Genomic DNA, 22,621 nt, shown 5'->3' with positions numbered 1-22,621 from the left:
ATGAAGCATCCTTACTTCAAGTCTAAGCCTTAGGAAGCATTAGGGGCACAATATCACCCCTTTATAGAGTTTACGGCGTAAGGACCACTTCCTTATGAATTTACGGCCGTAAACTCTATGTGGACATGGTTTCTTTGATGTTTAAGGTCCCTAGTTCAATGGTGATGGGTTCTAGGCTAAGCTCTAGGCATAAGGAAGGAAATTAGGGCAACATTGCACCCTTATAGGGAGTTTACGGCCTTGTGAGATCCTTGGCCGTAAACTCTCATTCATCCCTCAATTCTTGATGTTTCTAATGCCTAAGCATGTTAAACCTAGTGTACAATGAGTTAGAACAAGAGTACTTACGATCTAGGAGCTTGAATGGTCGATTTTGGCCAAGAACACTAGTGTGTGTTCTTGGTGTTCTTGGTGGAAATTGAAGATCTACAAAATGGAATGATTTCACGGATGAAATCATGTAAGATCACTAGATCATGTAAGATATCAACTAATTAGGACAAGAACTTACGAGTTTTGAAGATCGGGGACGAAGATCGAGATGGTACTTGAGAGGATTTCAGCCAAGGGAATGAAAGAAATGAACTAATGGCCACCCTTTCACCAAATAAGGTGGAGTTTACGACCTACATGGAGTTTACGGCCGTAAACTCCCATGTGGTGGCCGTGAACTCCAGGTCAGGGTGTTTCAGGCTCGTTCTTTGCACTATAGATCCAGCAGATAAACCCCGACACTTATTCCTTAAGTGTACAAGGCTCAAAATGCTCAAACAGGCTCTAAATTGTGCTAAATGATAGCAGGAATGAGTTTGACTTTCAATGAAGTGTTTAACTGTACAGGATAGAAAATTTCGGGTTGTCACACATTACATAAAAATACAATCTTGAAGAAAAGCAAAGTATAAACCATATTTTTGACCCAACAATCTCCCCCTTGGTTTATAACTTTCTTTTCTAAATTGACCCAACAAGCTCCCCCTAAAAAGTAGCTGGTTATTCTTGTTAATCTTCATTGGGAGATTGGCTTCAGCATTTATCTTCAAATTCTTCACAATTTCAAGATGAACTTGACGAATCTTCAATAAATGACTTCATCTTAAGCAGTTGGGCTTTTCTTCAGAATTTGGCATTAAACGCACATTGGGTGAGGATGCTTGATGTAGAGATTCTTGAAAGATAGCGCTTTCAGTTTGAGAATCTTCAGAGAGAACATCAGAGAGAACTAATCTTCTGGATCACTTTAGCAGGTACAACGATAGCAGCAGACTGATTGAGGAGGCTTCAATGCAATCCGTCACATATTCTTCAATTTCAGCTTCACCTTGCTTCTAGGGTTGAAAGATTGAATGTCGAAAGAATAATCTTCATTTCTTGCTCCTTCGAATGAGAATTCTTCGATGATCACGGATGAAGCCTTAGCTCAGAAATCTTCGACACAAACTTCCATGAGTTTCATCTTCACCTGAATTCACTATTCAAGACAAAACAAAACTAAAAGAAAATTTAGCACACAATATTTTTTGGTTTTTCATATTTTCTAAAAAAATAAAATAGAAACAAAAATATTTTTAGATTTTTGAATTTCTTGAACAATAAATAAAACAGAAATAACACTATTTTTTTTTATTTTGAATTTTCTGATTTTTGTTTTTTTTTTTGTTTTTTTTTTTTTAATTTTAATTCTCCCCTAATATTTAAATTAGAAGAACACTATGAACAAAGTTAACAAAAACAAAAATAATAGCTAACTTTAAGAGTGATTTGGGATCAAAGTTTTTAGACAGCCTTTATTCGTTTATCAGTACCTCTCCCTTCATAAATAGATCTGGTCAATCGCCTATATTGTGGTCCACTTAAACACGAGAGATTGTGACAAAATTAGGACATACTATAAGTGACAAGACAATGTGATCCTAAGTTCCTAGATAATATTCCTTAGGGACCATTCAGCGGACGACGACCAAAGATATTGTTGTCCACCTAAATTGAGCAGCGAGATCTGTAAGTGTTCAGTTTTAGTTGTATCAGAACATGTTTCCCGCTTCCTGATATGCTCCAGTAATCAAGGACTTCCAGAATACTCCTTACATCGGGTGAGTAGATAATTATTAAGAGAGAAGATAGATTTAGAATGCATATGCTATATAACCAGGTCGGATCTCTTCCAATCTCACAGAGGGTGAAACATATGACTAACTGAAGTTTTAGAGGGAATTAGAAAAAGAATGATGCATATATTGTGTACCAGGTCGGATTGTGAGTCACGCAAAGGAGACAGTATATGGCTAACAGATAGAAAGAATTGCATAGATAGAAGATGCAGAGAGATAGAGTTGCATATGCTACATTCCAGGTCGGATCTTTCGATCACGCAGAGGAGGCAACATATGACTAACAGATAGAAAGAAATAATATAACCTTCTACAGACCTAATTTATCGGAATTCACCAGTCACCCCATCAATACCGGGATTAAGGACATAATCCGCACATCGAGGAAAAGTTAATCCACAGTTCCAGATACGAGTTCTTTAATATGACCAGTAGATTCCCATATATATCTCCCTGCTCAACCTATCCTAAAAGAAAAATTAGTCTTTAAAGCAAATCAACTTAAGAAAAACTCAGGAGTATAGAGAGGAAAACTCAAACTGTAAGTCACTGATTGAATTTGCATCCAGAAGGTCTGAGAACATCACGCGTAATCTCAGAACGGATCCGAAAATTCTTCATGTCATTAAGCACTAACCCCGTTTGTGATCTCTTCTTTTCTTCCTTTCCCGAAAAGGACACATACTCCCAAACAATGTTCTGAGTGTTGTACAGTTGAGAGATGTCTCCTATCATGTGCCAGGAACAGCCATTACCAACAAACCGAAGTCTGATGATATGCGTCCATAGCTGCTCCGACACAGAGCGGGATCGGTTGGTCTTTGGAACCCAGTCCATTTTGAAACTGGGTCGACCTTTGTCATCCTTGCATAGTACTCTCTCCCATGACATATCCTGTTTATCACAAACAGAAGATGAAGAAACATTAGAATCATTAGAAGATTTGGGAGAGTGAGCCTTTGGAACCCATTTGTAGTTGGGTTTAACCCATTTCTTTTTCGATCCGATGGGTGGCTCGGTACTTGATTTTGAACTTGATGTCGGCCGTTGAGATGACTTTGACCTAACCGGTCTTTGTTTCACTGGAACATCTCTTGGATTGGGCTTCTTGGCCGACATTCCCTTCTTGTCCTTGGGAGTTAGATTCCTGGCCTTGTAGGTTTGATTCATGGCCTTCTGCGCGTTCCAGTCACCAATGTCTGAACGTGACCTGAAAGGGTTTCTTTTGAAGTATCTCCCTCTTGGCGCGTTCTGCCGGCCTTGTGCATAGTAGGGAACGTATGCACGATTAGGACAATTTCGGGCAATGTGACTAGGTGTTCCACAGTGAAAACATGTCTTTTTCTTCACTGTGAAGTTGTTTCTTCCTGCCCCTGGTGGCGTATCTTTGCCTTGTCTCTTATTGTTCCCACAAGCACAATTACAACATGCACTCTGTTTCACTGGAATTGGTGGCCTGTAATTCTCAACAGCAGGTTGAACAGAAGCAGCTGAGTTCGAAGCAACAGATTCAGAGCTCAAGGAGATGTTGGTTTATTCAATGTTTTTCTCCTTGTTCTCATCTTCTGCTACTTTACCTGCACATGAAGTAGAAGGATTAGAATTTTCAACCTGAATACCTCCTGAAACAAAACCAGCTGGTTTGCCATATTGAAGATATGCCTCCATGTCAATTTCTTCCTGTGTCGTAGGGATGGATGTGTAGTTATGATCGAAAGGTGGAGTAACACTATCATACCCTAGACCCTTGTTTTGATTATCTTTGAATTTTAATTGGGTTTCAAATAAGGACTCGCTGTCTTACTTGACGCAGTATAATTTTTGAAACTAACATCTGTTTTTCCACACTTAATTTTCAAGGCGTCAAGTTCTTCGGTTATAGCATCAAGTTGTCTCTTAATATAGTCATAATTTTCACACTTTTTGCTGAATTCTTCCTGAAGCTTCCTAAAGTCCTTTATTTTTGTTTCTAACTAGGCCTTTAGGGGTTTCTGTCCTTTCATGAGTTGATAACCTTCATATCTCAGGTCCTCAACTTCTCTTTTTAATAAATCATTATGTTCACGAAGAAGTTTAATCATAGCTTCACATGATTGAGAACATGAAACTTCACATGATTGAGAACATGAAACTTCATTGACCGGAAGGTTTGCGGAACACATTGTTTTTCCACACTTCAAAGCGTCAATTTCTTAAATTATATCAGCAAGACTAAGACGATTGAGATCTTTTGTCTTTTTGATGATAGCCACGTTCTTATCCCATGATTTTGGAAGTGAATTCAACAGCTTTTTGTTTCTCTCATATTTAGTCAAGAAAATCCCAGCTATATTCATCTCAGTAGTGAGTGTGGTAAATCGTTGCAACTGAGTTTCGAGGGTTTCTCCAGGGATATAATCGAAAATGTTGAAATTTTGTCTTAACATATCCTGACGACTCTCTTTCATGTTTTCAATTCCCTTGTTGACCTCAAAAGCCATTAAAAACACTACTAGAAAGTCAAACCCTTTGACTACACACCTCAAAAGTCAACCTTAAAAGTCAAATTTAAAAAATCAAACTCAAAACTCAAACTTGAAAAATCAAACCGAAACGCTAAATTTGAAAATTTAAAAGTTAAATGAGAAAGTCAAAGTTTAAAGTCAAAGACAAAATTCTAAAAGTCAAAGTCAAAATTTTAAGTAAAAAGTCAAAATTGAAAATAAAAAAAAAATAAAAATTATTATTATTATTATTATTTATTTTTTTTATTATTTTTTTATATTTTATATTTTTTTATTATTATTATTATTATTATTATTATTATTTTTATATATTTTGGATGAAAAAGGAAGTTAAAAATAAAAGAAATTGAGTTTTTGGGTTAAAAGTGTCAAAATTCGAAAGTTGGAAGCGAGAAGGACTTGATTTGAATTAAGTTTCGAAGGAATGAAACAAAGAATCAGCTAGTCGAGTTGGGTAAAGCACTGAAGTAATGAACCAGAAGTCTTGAGTTCGAACCCCGACAACTCCAAATCCGCTTCCTATTTTTTATATGCGAAGGCGAGGCTGCTGCGAGGCGAGGACTTCTGCTGCTGAGATGCGAGGCGAGGACGAGGCGCGAGGTGCGAGATGCGAAGCTATGCGAGGTGCGAAGACCGGCCGTAAACTCCAAGGCCGCAAACTCATGCCGTAAACTGCTGGCCGTACACGTGCGAGGCCTCGGACCGTAAACCCTCCGACCGCAAACTCCGGCCGCAAACTCCTCGGAAACCCTAGCTGCTGGCCGCCGCCGCCGCCGACCGTAAATTCCGGCCGTAAATCTTCAACAGATTCGCGAAAAAGACGACGTTTTTCACCCTTTTTTGCTCCAAAACTCGATCAAAAACTCGTTTTAATGAAAAATGCAAAGAAGAAACCCCCCTTAATTTTCAGAGATCTACCCAAAAACGCAAAAATATTTCGAAAATATGATAAAATAAGCTCCAGATCTGACAAAATTGACTGATACAATCCTTGCTCTGATACCAATTGTAAGTCCCTTATCTGCTTGTGTATCAATCAGATCCAATTGATGGTGCGGAATCCCAATCAATTGGATGATGTCAGATCAAATAGAAGAGAAGGAGAAGAAGAATAATATGAATCTTGAATGATATGAATAGAATTAAGTTCCTTACAATAGATTTACACACACAAAATGCTCTCTTCTTCTCTCTAGTTTCTCTCTTCTCACGTTTTTCAATCTTCTACTCCTCACCTCTAACACCTATATATATACAAGGGGAATATGGGCCTAATGGGTTTACGGTCGTAAATGGGTTTACGGCCGTAAACAGACCATCTGACCATAAACTCATAAACATTACATAAAAATACAATCTTGAAGAAAAGCAAAGTATAAACCATATTTTTGACCCAACAATCTCTCCCTTGCTTTATAAGTTTCTTTTCTAAATTGACCCAACAATTAGTTTAAGCGAATTAAGAAATTGTAGGATTTCTAGACTTAAACTTAGAATGCTAAGTGATGATTGTGAGATGAGTGTCTACCATAATTTAGACACGAGCACTAGTTTATTTTAGATAAGACGCCTAAAATGCTTTTATGTGCTAAATGCTATATGTTTGCCATATATGCCATTATTTGTTCGGATCTATGGTCTGTTGCCGACCGGATCTCGAAACCTTATGTGTGTAGGATTCTAAACGTATGAATACGATATTAGAACTAACATATAAACATTTCGGAGTAATAACGAAGACTTAACGTCTAACAAAAATGAAGAGCTAAATTCACCTACGATTGGTGTATCGATCGAAATGGCGAGTACTTAAAGTGGGTTCGAAAACGATAATCCACAGCCTGAGACAATCACGATGGCTGGGGTGCAGGCAATGGTGCGTATGATGTTGGATGAATAGATGGAAGAAACAAAACGTTTACTTTAACAAAGTAAGGATGAACTTACTATGCTAGTACGTCAGACATCTGTTCTTGAGGCAACTATTAGGGTTTCTAAGTCTATTGAAGATATGATCAATGACAGGACCGCCAACAAGATTGAAGTTGGAAAGAAGAGGAAATTTGAGGGGTCTTCAAGGCCCAACAAGAGCAACATATCCTTAAAGTCTGGCAAAAGAGGAGGTAAAGGAAATTGGTGCGGGAAGTGCAAAAATAAACACTCTGGGGATTGTGACAGGAAGGTGAAGTGCTTTAGGTGTGGAGAAATAGGGCATTACACCAATAAGTGTATGATTCCCAAGTAGGTGTGTTCTGTATGTAAAGAATAAGGCCATATTTCTAAGAATTGTCCGAAGAACAATGAAGAAACAAGGCCAAGTGCACCATCAACGCCAAAGGAATTTCAGGATATCCTTGACGAAGCGATTAATAACGCTAGGAAGTAGAAGTAAACACTTGATACCCGAAGATCAAGTTACGAAGTAGTAATGTGAATAGTAACAAGTGGTTTAGCCTATTAGAGGCATAGTATAGGGTAAACTTGAACCTTTGTGTAATCGTTTCAAGGAAATAATATAAACCCTGGTTTTGTCATCTGATGAATGGAATGGTTGGTGTAATTTTTGAAGTTGTCCCAATCGTCTGGAATTTCCATCACCAACCAAGTTGAAGCAGAATTGATGATTGAAGATACGCATGGAAGAAGTCCTAGTAGAGTCTAGGAAAATTTTATGATTAATTGGACACATTCGTATGTGTTAAATTGTTTTGTGATTTTAGGACTTGGGGACTGCAGGACCGTACTTGGGACGAGTATGAGTAGGTGTGAATAGTAGTAGAGATCTATACTACTGGAAGCACAGGACTCACACTTAGATCAGGGAAAGTCACAAGGTTACCAAGGAGCTAGTAATTGATTCTGTCTTATTCTAGTCTGTCGTTACCATCGTTTCGGTAATGACTAAGAAGATGATTGTTATTCCGACCTTAGAGGTCATATCGAATCGAGTCCGACTAAGATGAGTTTATTATGTGGTTTAGAGAACCAAGTTCGATGTAGTATTTGACTTAAGCCAGAAGATTGAAGTGAGAAATGATCAAAGCGATCAATAGAAGTATCACACTCATTGTTAAAGAAGTTGGTAGTTAGAAATGATACATGTGAACTGTGATTGTATCACATTAGAACATGAAGGAAGGTATACTTTGTTCCGAAATTTGTCCCTAGGAGATCTGAGTCTAAGTAGTGTAGTATACAATGAGAGATCATTAGAACATGACCCATCGGTCTGTTACAATAAATGAAGGAAAGTACTTATTCCAAGAAGAGGAAGGAGTCCTCAATAAGGATTTATTTTGTAACTCGAAGGTTACGATCGAAAGTCCTATGGAGATCTGAAGCTTTTTAGGATTAGCTGGATATTATCGCTGATTTATCCAAGGCTTTTCTTCGATCACGACTCCATTGACAGCTTTGAACCATAAAGGAGCTGTCTATACTTGGAATGAGAAGCATAGGAAGCTTTGAGAAGTTAAAGAAGACGTTGTGTGAAGCACCGATTCTTTCATTACCTGAAGGAGTTGATGACTTCACAGTTTATAGTGATGCCTCTGGAGTTGGGTTAGGTTGTGTTCTGACCCAAAGGGATAAAGTGATTGCGAATGTATCGAGGCAATTGAAGGAGCATGAAAAGAACTACCCCACTCATGGTCTGGAGTTCGCAGCGGTAGTGTTCGCCTTAAAGATATGGAGAAGGATTTGAACATGAGGCAACGGCGCTGGCTAGAGTTACTCAAGGACTACGACTGTGAGATACGTTACCACCCTGGTAAAGCAAATGTTGTTGCTGATGCTCTCAGTCGGAAGGTAAATCTTGAAAAGAAAAGGCCAAGAGCGTTGAGGATTGAAGTTGTCTCGACAATTGTGGAAAGTATAAAGAAAGCTCAAGAGGAAGCTTTAGAGAGAAATGACCAAAAGGTGGAACGTTTGGATAAAACATTGGTGTTTGATACAAACGGTCAAGGACTGAAGGTATTCAAAGATAGGATTTGGGTACCTAAGGCGGGAGGAGTAAGAGATCTTCTGATGGAAGAAGCTCACAAAACCATGTACTCGATTCATCCCGACAGTACGAAAATGTATAGGGATCTAAAACCCTATTACTAGTGGCCGACGATGAAGCTCGATGTTGCTAAATATGTGGCCGAGTGTGTAACTTGTGCTAGGGTTAAGGCACAACATCAGAAACCGTATGGGAGTTTAGAACCTTTACCTGTACCCATGGGTAAATGGGAAGATATCACTATGGATCTTGTGACTAAACTGCCCAGAACAAGGAACGGTCACGACATGATTTAGGTGGTCTTTGATCGCTTCACTAAGAGTGTGCATTTCATAGCAGCCAACGAGAAAAGGTCTATGGATAAACTTGTGAATTCTTATGTGAAGGAAATTGTGAGGTTTCACGGTGTTCCATTAACGATTGTATCCGATCGTGACAGCCGTTTTACCTCAAGGTGTTGGAGAAGTCTGTAAGAGGAATTGGGTACCAAGTTGCGTTTAAATACAGCCTACCATCCGCAAACCGATGGTCAGAGCGAATAAACGATTCAAACGTTAAAGGATATACTGAGAGCATATACCCTGGAATTCCAAGGTAACTGGGATGACCATTTACCTTTAGTAGAATTTTCCTATAATAAAAGTTTCCACTCGAACATCTAGATGGCACCTTATCACGCTTTGTATGGAGAAAAGTGTCGAACGCCATCATGTTGACTGGAAGCTGGGGAAAAGCAGTTTATGGGACTTGAAATAGTCCATCAGACTGCTGAAAAGTTGAAAGTGATTAGGGAAAGGAGGTTAGCTGCTCAAGAGAACCATGGTGACAATAAAAGACAACCGATATCATCCGAAGTTGGAGATTCGGTTTTACTTAAAGCCTCGTTGTAGAAGGGACTTATAAGATTTGGTAGAAGGGGAAAGTTGAGTCCATGGTTTATTGGACCATTTAAAAGTTCTTCAAAGGATCGGGAATCAAGCTTACAAGCTAGAATTACCGGAACAACTAGAGGGTATTCATAACACCAGTCATATGTGTTATTTGAGAAAGTTCACGGGAGGTGTGCCCGACATAATTCCCATTTCTGAATTCAGATTGGAAGAGAACAAGAGGTTAATTGGAGAACCTGAGGCAATCGTTGACCGTAAGACGAAGAAGTTGTAACGTAAGATAGTCGATTTAGTGCTTGTGCGTTGGAAACATATAAATGGGCCAAATCCCACCTGGGAAACGGAGAGTGACATGGTGAGTCGCTACCCGTAGTTGTTTGTTATTGTGTGATTCCGGGGACGGAATTATCCTAAGGGGGAGAGAGTTGTAACGCCCGTGTTTCTAGGCTAGGCATTAATATTGACATAATGGTCTAGGTTAACCTTTGTAACTCATTTAGAAGAAATGAAAAGGAATTATGTGAATATTATGTGTTTTATGTGTTTTCTGCTTAATTACTAGGAGTTAATTAATTAAGAATAAAAATGAGCGTCAAAAATTAAATTTTAGATAAAGCCGATATCTATTAAGAAACTTGTAGTGGGCGTGACAAGGATTACAGATATATAAAGAATGCCGAAATCCAAGTTATAACGAAGAAGTTATGACCTGTCGAAGTTTCACGATAAACCGGCTCGGTGCTGAATGTCGTAAAAAGTGAGTTTTCGATAAACTACGTTTTAGCCTTAGCGATCTAAACGAAACTCGTAGTGTTTGTTAAACCGAGAGTAGGTATAAAAAGAACACCCAAATCTTACTTCGTATGAGGAAGTTATGATTTTTCGAAGTTTTAGCTTATTAGTATACAGCTAAAAACTCGAATTTTATATCGAGTGATTTTTAGCCGACACTACCTAAACGAGAATCGTAGGCCTCGTCATTAGTAGCACAACGGTAAAAAGTCTGACGAAAACGGACGTCGGATGAAGAAGTTATGAATTTTTAACGGATTTCTTGTCCCGGTCTGTTAAAAATAATAATATAAAATTTAATTCAAAATTAGCCGACGAAGTCTAAAGGAAAGTTGTAGAGCGTAATTTTACCTACGCGTGCATATAAAGAACGTCAAAAAACGGAGCTATTATGCGAAACTTATGGATTTTAGAAGTTTTGGCGCGAAAATCGAGAAAATTCGCATAGTCACGTTTTTGCCACGTCACCTTCGCTGAAAGAGTGCCACGTGCCCGAAATTGGTGAGTCATGCGAAGTCACGTGTCGCCTTCCCTCGCATGAATAGTAGTTGTGTGTCGGATTCTGATTCGACCGAAGGGAGGCCCAATCCGAAGCTCGCAGCTGGACCGAGCCTCGCACCGCCTTAACCTCCGAGCCTCACAGATGGACCACTAGACCTCGGTCCAATCAGCAGCTGCCACCGAGGCCTTCGCACGTGCAGCTACCTGTGGACCCTCGCCTGCGGACCCCACCACCAAGGCCTTCCCGGTTAGATTTGGAATTTTGCCATATTTAGCCCCTTTCTTCATATTTTCTTCATCTTAGCATCCCCCAAAGCCCTGGTATCGATTCTAACACCCGAAATACACCACGAAGTGCCCGCGAAGCCCGGAAAATTTATCTTTTCGGTTTTGAAGCCCAACCCTTCGCAGAGCCCGGTTTCTCAATAAAACTCTCAGTTTTATTAGAAACGATCGTTTTAGGAAACGAATTGCTGCCCGATTTTCATTAGATCAGGTGAGTGTGTAGTCACTTTCACCTTACACATAGATATGAAGTGTTTTACATAAAATACGTGTTGTGTGAATATATATTGTTTGTTTATTTGAGATGGGTGTTGAAGGAATGATTTATACAGGTTTTTAAATAATTTAAACTGTATATGTATTTTTATCTACGCAAAATATTGGGTAAAACATGGGTAGATGAAATAGTGGGTGTAAAACATGACATCCCGAGGTTTTAATATAAAAGGAAATTATATATTTCTTAAAGAAAGGTTTTAATAAACTTTTATCATATGTTGTTTTGGGGACCAATTCCGCAACATCTTTTAAAAAGATTCTGTGATTTTATTTTAAAAAGCATAAATTAAATCGGTCTTTTCTGGCCGAGAAATTAGGGGATGTCACAACTGGGGTGGGAGGCACATTAGTCTTACTCCCGCTAGTATCGGTCGAGGTGAATTGCGCTAGAGCTGTCGTAACAGCCGCATTCACAGCTGCTTGGATGGCTGCTGGGTTGTATTGAGGAGGAGGAGGTGGAGTTTAATTCCGAGCAGTGCGCCTCGTCACTCCGCTTGGAGGTATCTTGTAGCTATAAGATCACAAAGATGAAGATATTGATAAGAATTTAATAGAGAGTATGATGAGAGTGACTCATGGACTAACTCTCCATAGCCCAACAACACAGATGAAAGTATGATTGGATAGAACTCTAGTACTAGAAAGATGAAAGCATTAGGATAATAATTTTCACAAGATTAATATCTGTCAATAATACCGGTATTACAGATGCAACTAGTTCGGGAAAAACGACCTAAAAGTAGGTCTTACATCAAACCAAGATGAGAAAATTTTGACAGAATAAAGACCTATCGACCGAAAGTTCAAGGTCTTACAATAACAGGAATTTACAGGGAAAAGTGCTACTTAGAGCATAGATAAGAAGCCTAATTCTTAATCCAAAAGAAAAGGGATGAGCAGAGCATCCCCTACTGACGTCGGGAGCCCCTTGGGTAAACCATTAAATCATCCATCAGACGCTCCATTTCAAGAAGGCGTCGCTCGTACACTCGCTGGCGCACGCGATGCTCTATGAATTCAGCCCTAGTCTCAGCTAGTGCTTGAAGTAGAGACTCACGGTCTCTTTCAGCTCTCTCACGAGCATCTTCCAGCCGACGAATGCAGACAGTGTTGATCCCTGTATTGGCATCAAGTTTCCGCAATTCGTTGGAGGGTTATCCTCCCCTGAATTTCGTTACGAGCAACCCTGCGGACCAGGATAGGCACGACTCTGTAAGCTGAGCCTCCTTCGCTCACGTTGTAGAAGCTTCTGTCTCCATTGTATGGAATGGATTGGCCCTGTTCTTGACTCCATGTCTCCAAACTTTCCACCCACAGAGGCGTCGGTCCTTGAAAAGCCGGACGTGGATTTGGATTTGGGTTTGGAGCTATCAGGGGTTGATCGTTAACTTCTGGCTCGGAGTCAGAATCCTCCGAGAAGTTCTCAACAAAGTCATCATCTAGTGGAATTGCAGGTTCCTCTTCAGGCTCAACATCAAGCCATCCTCCGTCGCCTTGGTTGGGAAAGTACGGGTGTCCGGGGATATGGAATCCAGCCATGATATCTAAGCGAGAAAAGAGGTAAAAGAAATAATTAATAGAAGTACTAATTAAGATAATTATAAGATGATCCTTACCAGTTACTCCAACATTTACGTAGTGCATACCAGTCATATGTAACCAAAACAGGATAGACCTTCGAATAAGTGACCCTAACTCTAAGTCCACAACCAAACAAGGAACATGAAGTAAAGCAAAGATCACATATTCTAAGTCTATAACACCCTAGTCACATGTAACCTTAGCGTATCCACTCCGCAACTATTGACATACTAATAAAGACCTTTTTAGTTTGCACATAAGTAATTTATAGTAACACAAAATACTCCTATAGTATTTTAAGTTTATGTTTTGTTATAATGTTTTCATTGTAGTAGTGTTGGTAAGTTTTTAGACTTGCTGCAACATCAAAAACAATCCTGGACACATGCTAATCACTTCACGGAAAGGTATAGTTGATCAGGCTATATCACTCCCAGATCTGATTATATGTCCCCAAGACTACTCGCGTTGTCCAACAATCGTAATACTTTTGTTCTGTCCTTGTGACACTGGTTTTAGTATGAATGCAGGTATGTATACTTAGGTTAAATATTTTATTATTTAAAACTATAAACTCTTGGTTAGAGTATTTTATTCCCGTTGTGTTTATAGTTGTATATCTTTTATGGGTTGAAATACTCAATTCACTATAAACAATGCTCTGATATCAATCTGTCACACCCCAAAACCGGAACGGCGGAAACGTTCGGGGGCGGAGGACGTAATGTACGGTGTCACAACAATGCATAATAGTAAAACAAGCAACAACATCATCCATTGCATTAATAGTAATATTTTAATACAAGTGTGTTTTGAAATTTATAAGACACCACAAATGAATAATCAAAATAAGAGATGAGTCTTGAATGTGCTCCATCTTCTCAAAACCTGGTCATCGGTACCTGTCTACTGGCGACCTGAGAATACAAGTTGTTTTGAAAGCGTAGATCAGCATTAAAGCTGGTGAGTTGATAAGTATTTTAGTGTCATTGTTTGTATAAGTTTGAAGAATGTACTTGTAAATGTTTGATGTAAAAGTTTGTAAGTATGTGATGTAAATGTTTGTAAACCTCCTATAAAATCCTGTATTTTCTACTAAAGTAGTCTTTTACCAAAACCCAACTCTTCTCTATGTTTGCTCTTTTGTAAAAGTGTGAGTTTTCCCAAAGTATGACTATTATTACCAAAATATAGTTTATCATTACCGTTTATGTGAGAAGATCACAATGTGAATGAATTGGGAAAATAAAGATGTACTGTAGTTTTATCTAGGTAACTACTAATGTACTAACTACCTTTAACTTGTTAGTTGATTAAGGTAAAATGTGATATGATTATAACCATACTCGATTGCCCAGTAAAAACACGACGTTCGAGACGTCGAAATTATATGACATTCGTCACTCGTAGACCTGCAGGTCCCACTGTAGCTAGCAGCAAGCTGTAGGAGGGTCAGTCCCGTATAGATCTATACACAAATTCACGCTCTCCCTCCAGGAGACTCTGGGTACAAAATATGACACACCAGTATATTGTCGAGCCATGAAGTAGTATCTCACATTAATGTTATAATATTCTTGTATTTTTATAGTATGTACTAGTGTAGTGTATTTTCTCTCTATCTAGTATGTAGTATGTTCTCTAGTGTAAAGTGTGTAGTATGTATTGATCTCGTTATAGTATGCTCCATCTGTTTCTCTTTATAGTGAGTATTGTTTCTCGTTATAGTATTCTCTATCTGTTTCTCTTTATAGTGAGTATTGTTTCTCGTTACAGTATGTATTGACTCATGTATGAACTGACTCTATGTTTTCTCTATATACATGCAAATTTCTTTTTCAAGGTTATTTCCTAACTAGCATGGCATGGGGATTACATAAAACATAAAAACTAGTAGAAATACATACCTTGTTGTTGCTTGGATTCTTTCAAGACTTTGTGAGCCTAGCACCCCAAATGTTGTGCCTCAAATGCTTCACACAACACCACAAAACTTGGAATAACTTGAGAGAATGTCACTTAGCCTCAAAATCGGTTATGCCCTCTGTAGAAACACTTAGTTCACATTTTGCATGCTATAGGGTTTCGTTTATAGTGTGTCATAATTAGGAGTTACAAATGTAAACCCTAATTGTCATGACTCTTCATTTCTCATGACCCATGGGTTTGTAACTCCCATAGACTATCTATGGAGCTCCATATGGTTACAACCAAACCCATAAACCATGGATCATTAATCCACCATAAAAGAATTGATGATTGTCATAATCAACCCTATATATTTAATTAGTCTCATTTTGATCACCAAATTAATACTAGATTAATAATTGATCAATACTAATTAAATAATACTATTATTAATATATTAGAACATATAATATATTAATAATCATAAGTGCCTTATTCTCTCATTTAGTCTATCCAAGTATTGCAATGCCATGCAACCCAAATGGACCATGCCGGGTCGGGTCAAGTTCATACCAAATAAAGTTATGGACTTAGACACTATATCCAACAGTCTCCCACTTGGATAAGTCTAATAACTATATTTGCAAATATGACTTCAAAACCCGACTAGCAATCGTAGCTCTTTCAAAGTCTCTCGGAACTGAGATGATGATGATACGCCATTTAAGATAAGTGATCATATAATCCTCTATTCTCATGATATCAGCCGGACAAACACATGGAACATGGTCTTACTTATTGTCCAGCATTTGTTTCTCGATCTCTGATTTGTTTCGACATAGAACTAAATTGAACACATCAATTAGGTTCTGACCGGGCCCGGTACATAAGTCAAAACCAAATCATCGAGGGGCCCAGATATCGCTTCTATTTCTAGAAGGAACATATAAACTTCGACTGATATGCTTGTACTAACTTCTTGTTGAATTATTCACAAAAGCACGTTTTATAACATCGAGTTACCAATGCGCTTTCGTACAATCAATGAATAACCAACTCATAGTCAACAACTCATATCTCTAGGTTTGAAGATTCATATGATATTACCGTCTCACGATCACTCAAGATAAATTCCATGAAGTGATGCAAGTGAGCGTGGGTTGGATCCAATACTCAGCCCTTATGAGTACTCATGAATGTTGTAGCAACCACTGCATTGTCTAAAGCACTTTAGACAAATCAAACAAGCCAAATTCATGACAGTCTTAAATCAATACTTACTTCCAAAGTTTGACTGACTGTGGATGGTTTGAATAATAACATAATTATTCTGGAAGTAAAAACATGCAAAATTGAAACATAGTAAACAATCAACACAAGATAGTAACACCTTACTCATAAATAAATAACAACTTTTATTTATCATCAAATGTCAATTACATTTTACAAGTTTCAGGAATCTAATTATTGAAACTAATATCATCCTTCAGCCCAATGCGCCTCGCATGCTGTAAATGTTTAACCCTGCTCAGTCCATTCGTGAGGGGATCCGCCGGGTTCTCATCTGATGATACCCTCTTTGCCACGAGGAGTCCTTCTTCTATTCTATGTCTGATGAAATGGTATTTTCTGTCAATGTGCCTAGATCTCCCGTGATTTCTTGGTTCTTTAGCCAAAGCAACCGCACTTTCGCTGTCATAGAAAATTTCCATTGGCTCCTTTATAGCTGGTACAACTCTAAGGTCTCCGATGAAGTTCTTTAGCCATATCGCCTCTTTTGCTGCCTCGCTTGCTGCTATGTACTCTGATTTACAAGTTGAATCAGCTACTATCTCCTGCTTGGAACTTTTCCAAGTAATTGCCCCTCCATTTAGGATAAAGACCCAGCCTGACTGAGAGCGGAAATTATCCCTATCAGTCTGAAAGCTAGCATCACTATATCCTTCCACTCTCAAGTCATCACTGCCCCTGAGGGTAAGGATCCAGTCCTTAGTCCTCCGCAGATACTTGAGAATGTTCTTTACCGCTGTCCAGTGTCCCTTGCCAGGGTTCCCTTGATATCTACTGACCATGCTCAAAACAAAGGCCACATCAGGGCGAGTACAAGTCATAGCATACATGATCGAGCCCACAGCGGAAGCATATGGTATATGACTCATTTCAGCTATCTTAGCCTCTGTACTCGGACTCTGAGTCTTACTCAGCATGACATTACTCTGGATTGGTAATTCTCCTTTCTTGGAATCTTGCATACTGAACCTCTTCAGTACCTTATCCACATAAGTACTCTGACTAAGTCTAATTAGTCTCTTACTCCTGTCACTTAATATCCTTATCCCTAGGATATAGGCAGCTTCCCCAAGGTCCTTCATAGCGAAACACTTCCCAAGCAAAGACTTAACCTCTTGCAAAGTTGGGATGTCATTTCCTATGAGAAGTATGTCATCCACATACAACACCAAAAAGCTGACTATACTCCCACTGGCCCTAACATACACACAGGACTCATCCTCACTCATAGAGAAGCCAAACCCTCTGACCTTCTCATCAAAGCAAAGATTCCATCTGCGAGACGCTTGTTTCAATCCATAAATGGATTTCTCAAGCTTACACACTCTATTAGGGTATTTTGGATCGATAAAACCCTCGGGCTGAGCCATGTAAACATCCTCAGCCAATTTCCCATTAAGGAAAGCGGTTTTGACATCCATTTGCCATATTTCATAATCATGAAATGCAGCTATGGCTAACAACACTCTAATAGAGTTAATCTTAGCTACTGGTGAGAAGGTCTCATCATAGTCAACTCCCGGAGTTTGAGTAAAGCCCTTCGCAACCAGTCGTGCTTTATAAGTGTGTACTTTCCCATCCATGCCGGTCTTCTTCTTGAAGATCCATTTGCACCCAACTGTCTTACGACCTGGTACATTGTCAACCAAGTTCCACACTTATTTGTCATACATGGACTGAATCTCGCTGTCCATAGCCTCCTTCCATTTAGCAGGCTTAGGGCCTGCCATGGCTTCCCTGTAATTATTAGGTTCATCCAAATCTATTAGTGTACTATCACTAATAAATGTATCACCTTCAGTGGTGATGTGATAACCATAATAAAAATCAGGTGTGTTCCTCACCCTAGTGGAACGTCTTGGAGGTATAGACTCATCTATCGGCTCAACAGGAGTTTCCTCCTCAGGTTGGTCGATAGTATTTGAGGTTCCTTCACCGCTTGACTCTTGAAGTTCTTCAAGGTCAATTTGCCTCCCACTGTCCCCTTGGATTATAAATTCTCTCTCACGAAAGACTCCTCTTCTTGCTACAAAGACCACATTATCACTGGGTCTGTAGAAGAGGTAACCAAAGGATCTCTGTGGGTAGCCGATGAAAATACACCTCTCACTTCGAGGTTCAAGCTTATCATGAGTCTCACGCCTCACGAAAGCTTCACAACCCCAAATCTTGATGTGTTACAAATTGGGAACGTTCCCAGTCCACATCTCGTGAGGTGTTTTGGCAACCTTTTTAGTAGGGACTAGATTAAGGATATGGGCGGCAGTCTCTAAAGCATACCCCCAGAAAGAGATTGGTAACGAAGCTCGACTCATCATGGAACGAACCATATCCAACAAGGTTCGATTGCGCCTCTCAACCACACCATTCAACTGTGGTGTCGTGGGAGGTGTCAATTGTGAGACAATCCCACATTCCTTAAGATAGTCAAGGAACTCAATGCTAAGATACTCTCCTCCCCGATCGGATCGGAGCATCTTGATGTTCCTGCCCAATTGATTCTCAACTTCCTGTTTAAACTCTTTGAACTTTTCAAAGGTTTCTGACTTATGCTTGATTAAGTAAATATATCCATATCTACTGTAATCATCAGTAAAAGTCACATAATAGCGATTAGCATCCTTTGTAGCAACTCTGAAGGGCCCACACACATCCGTGTGTACAAGGTCCAACAAACCTTCACCCCTATCACAAGTACCTGTGAAGGGTGACTTTGTCATTTTTCCAAGTAAACAAAATTCGAAACTATCATCTGACTTGAGGTCAAATGATTCCAAGACTCCAGCCTTTTGGAGTTGGCTTATGCGCTTCTTGTTAACATGTCCAAGACGACAATGCCACAAGGATGCTTTATCCAAGCTATCTGAAGAATCAATACACAACACATTATTTCCTAGATTGTCTACAACATTCACAGCTTCATATACACCATCACAAGGTAATGCTTTAAAGTAAAATACATCATTGTAATAAACATTAATAGCACCATTTTTATTATCAAATGAAAATGAAAAACCTTGTTTGTACAAGCCATGAAAAGAAATAATATTTCTCGCCATTTCGGGCGAGTAACAACACTTATTCAAATTTAACATTAACCCATTATTAAGCAATAAAGAATAAACTCCTATCTTGGTAACAGGTGATGCTTTCCTGTTGCCCATGACTAAGTTTATCTTCCCGTGCTCCACTTGCTCACTTCTTCTTAGTGCCTGCAAATCAGTACAAATGTGAATACCACAACCTGTATCTGTTGGGTTTTGAGCATTCTAACACTCCTAAGTGTACATGCAACCCTAAATACCTTGGATCTATGTTTTCTCTATTATACATGCAAATATGATTATCCAAGGTATTATCCTAACTAGCATACCAAAACATTGATACTAGGATAATAAAATGGATAGAATACATACCTTGTTGTTGATGCTTGACTCCATGAAGCTTGAGAGCCTAGTGCCCCAAGTGTGACACCTCAAATGGTTCACACAACATCATGAACTCTTGGAATAACCATGAGAAGAAGACATACATGTTCAAATTGGCTAGCCCTCAAAGTATGTATCACTTATGCCAATTTCTTGAACTAAAGGGGTTCTTATATAGTGTGGCTATTAGGGTTACACCATGTAACTCATGACTTTATCCATTCCTTATGCTCCATGGGTTTTAACCTCCATGGGGTATCCATGGATCACCACATGGGTTAAACCCAACATAAAGGAATCTTGGATCATAAGCCCACATATATAAGAATGAATGATTTACACATTCAATCCCCATATATTTAATTAGTCTCTTTTTGATCACTAAATTAAGTCCAAATTAATTCTTGATCAATACTAATTAAATAACACGATTTCATATTAATATATTAGAACTTATAATATATTAATATGTCACAAAATGTCTTTTCCTCATAAACGGACTATCCAAACGTTCCGATGCCATGCAACCCAAATGGACCATGCTGAGTCGGGTCAAGTACATACCAATTATACTTATGGACTTAGACACTAATCCAACAGTCTCCCACTTGGATAAGTCTAAAACTATTATTGCGTATGACTTCAGGAACCAACTGGCAATCGTAGCTCTCAAAAGCCGCTGTTGAACTCTGACCTTGTAGATGAACTCTGACCTTTGTCAATGACTTGTCCATTAGATAAGGGATCATATATTTCTCCATTCTAGATATCATATGGACTGAGACATGGATTATAATCATTCTCTCTGTCCATTTGTTGTTTCCCGATTTCCGATTTATCACGACTGACTAATTGAACAAATCAAATCAGTCCAGGCCCGGCCGAGCACTTACATTTGTCATCACCTAATCATCGAGGGGCCCACAGATATCACTTTTATCCCGAAGGTAAAAGGAATGGATAAACTTCGACTCATATGGCTTGTTCTACTACTTGTTGAATCATACACAAAGGCACGTTTTATAACACCGAGTTACCAAATGCGTTTTCGTGCAATCAATGTACAACCAACTCATAGTAACAACTCATATCTCTAGGTTTGAAGAATATAAGATATTATCGTCTCATGATCACTCGTGATAAAATCCATTAAGTGATTCCAATGAGCGCGGGTTGAATCCAATACTCAGAACTTATGAGCACTCATGAGTGTTGTAGCCCCTTGTCCAACAACTTAGACCTCTACAAGCCAACCCATGACAGTCTTGATTCATATCTACTTCCAACATATGACCGACTGTGGATAGTTTGAATAACTTAGTCAATCAGGAAGAACGACCTAGTTATTCTGGAAGTCAAAACATGCAAAATGAAACACAATAATAATAGAATCTAATATGGTATCAAAACCTATGAACATAAATAAAACACCTTTTATTTATCACCATATGATTACACATTATTCATTGTATACTGTTTCAGCTATCAACTTTATTCTTGAATTTAAAACAATAGTTGTCCCATGCTACAAGCATGTACACTATGTTTTCTAAACACTAGTCATGCCATACACCAAGTATGCATACTATGTTTGTCTATGATCTTCACTTTGTAAATTAGATCAATTGAACATAACTCCAATGATCCTCTTTCACAGTCCCAAATCCTTACTGCAAATGCAAGAATTCCAAATTCATGCCATTTACTGAAATCTGTTAGATTCCAAACTTATATGCATTGATCCTCCTGTAATGATTATGCACAGAGTCAGAAAGACTTGACAACAACCGTTACAGAGCATTCCAAAGGAGATCAGCTCCTTGGAAATATCCTTCTTGCATTAAGTTTCCTAATCTTACATAGATTGAATAATTTCCAACTTTGAAACATTTCCATATTCCATTTTGACTATCACTTCTGAACAAGAGTTGCCTCCTTACAGATTATGTCAATATGGTCCTTCCAGAATTAACACTATACTTCCAACTGTCCTTGAGCAACCAATCTTTGGTAAACCTTAGATTGTCCTCGACAATTGCTTAATCCTTTTAGTCATATCCATTTCTAGACCTTTTCCCTTCTTAATGCCCCAGGCATTTGGAAAATTTTAGAAAGGATGAATATAGCACATGAAATCGATCCTATATCCGAAGCATATGGGACTCGAGTCATGATGTCTCACATAAAGACTAAACCAGTCTTTTGCTATAACATTTCCATTTCTATTTGCCAAGTTCTCATAATTCAGATTATGAAAAGGGATGCCGTAATCATAATCGAATTTTAGAACGCAAATAATGGACCCATATATAGAATTTCCATATGTTGAGCCATTCCAACATGAAATTCATATATATATCCTTGACTAAATACGACTAAAATCTCAATCTAAGCTTTTAGAATTGAAATGAAGTATAATTTTCTCTCCCTTAATTATAGCAAAACAACTTTTTCAACTCCTGCAGCCTCACGAATTGAAACTTTTGTTTTCTATAATTAACATTGCTAACTTGCAATCTTTATCATAATTATCATGCTCCCACTAACATGATGATTATTAGCATAACACTCATGCTCCCACTAGCTTTGACATGTAATCAGAAATCAGCTGGACTTCTAGAAATCAATACTTTATTGACTTTCTTACCAAAGTTCAGATTTCTGATACTAGATTGCTTTGATAAAACTTTATCAATATCATGCACCTTATCTTAGATAGCTCATAGGTGTGTCTAAACAATTTTAAGAACTATGAAAATGGATGCCGTAATCATAGTCTCAATTGTTTAGACCTTTGCCACTTCTCACAAGTCCATGTTAGTGTGCCGGTTAACCACGCACGCTCTACTAACGACTTTGAGAATGCAAATATCACAATTGCTATCTAGCTAAAATCTACTTAGTGAAAGTGTTTCCTCACCATCATTTTCATGAATCGGAGAGAAACCTTATGACACTTAGATTTTAATGGTGTATGAGTTCCTATCCATATGAATTTTGTCAAAACCATAATCACAAGACAAGGTTACTGACAAATCCACACTTTTAT

Source organism: Lactuca virosa, chromosome 3, assembly GCF_052849685.1.
Source record: "Lactuca virosa cultivar CGN04683 chromosome 3, Lactuca_virosa_CGN04683_v6, whole genome shotgun sequence".
NCBI lineage: Eukaryota > Viridiplantae > Streptophyta > Magnoliopsida > Asterales > Asteraceae > Lactuca > Lactuca virosa.
This window is presented reverse-complemented; position numbering follows the sequence as displayed.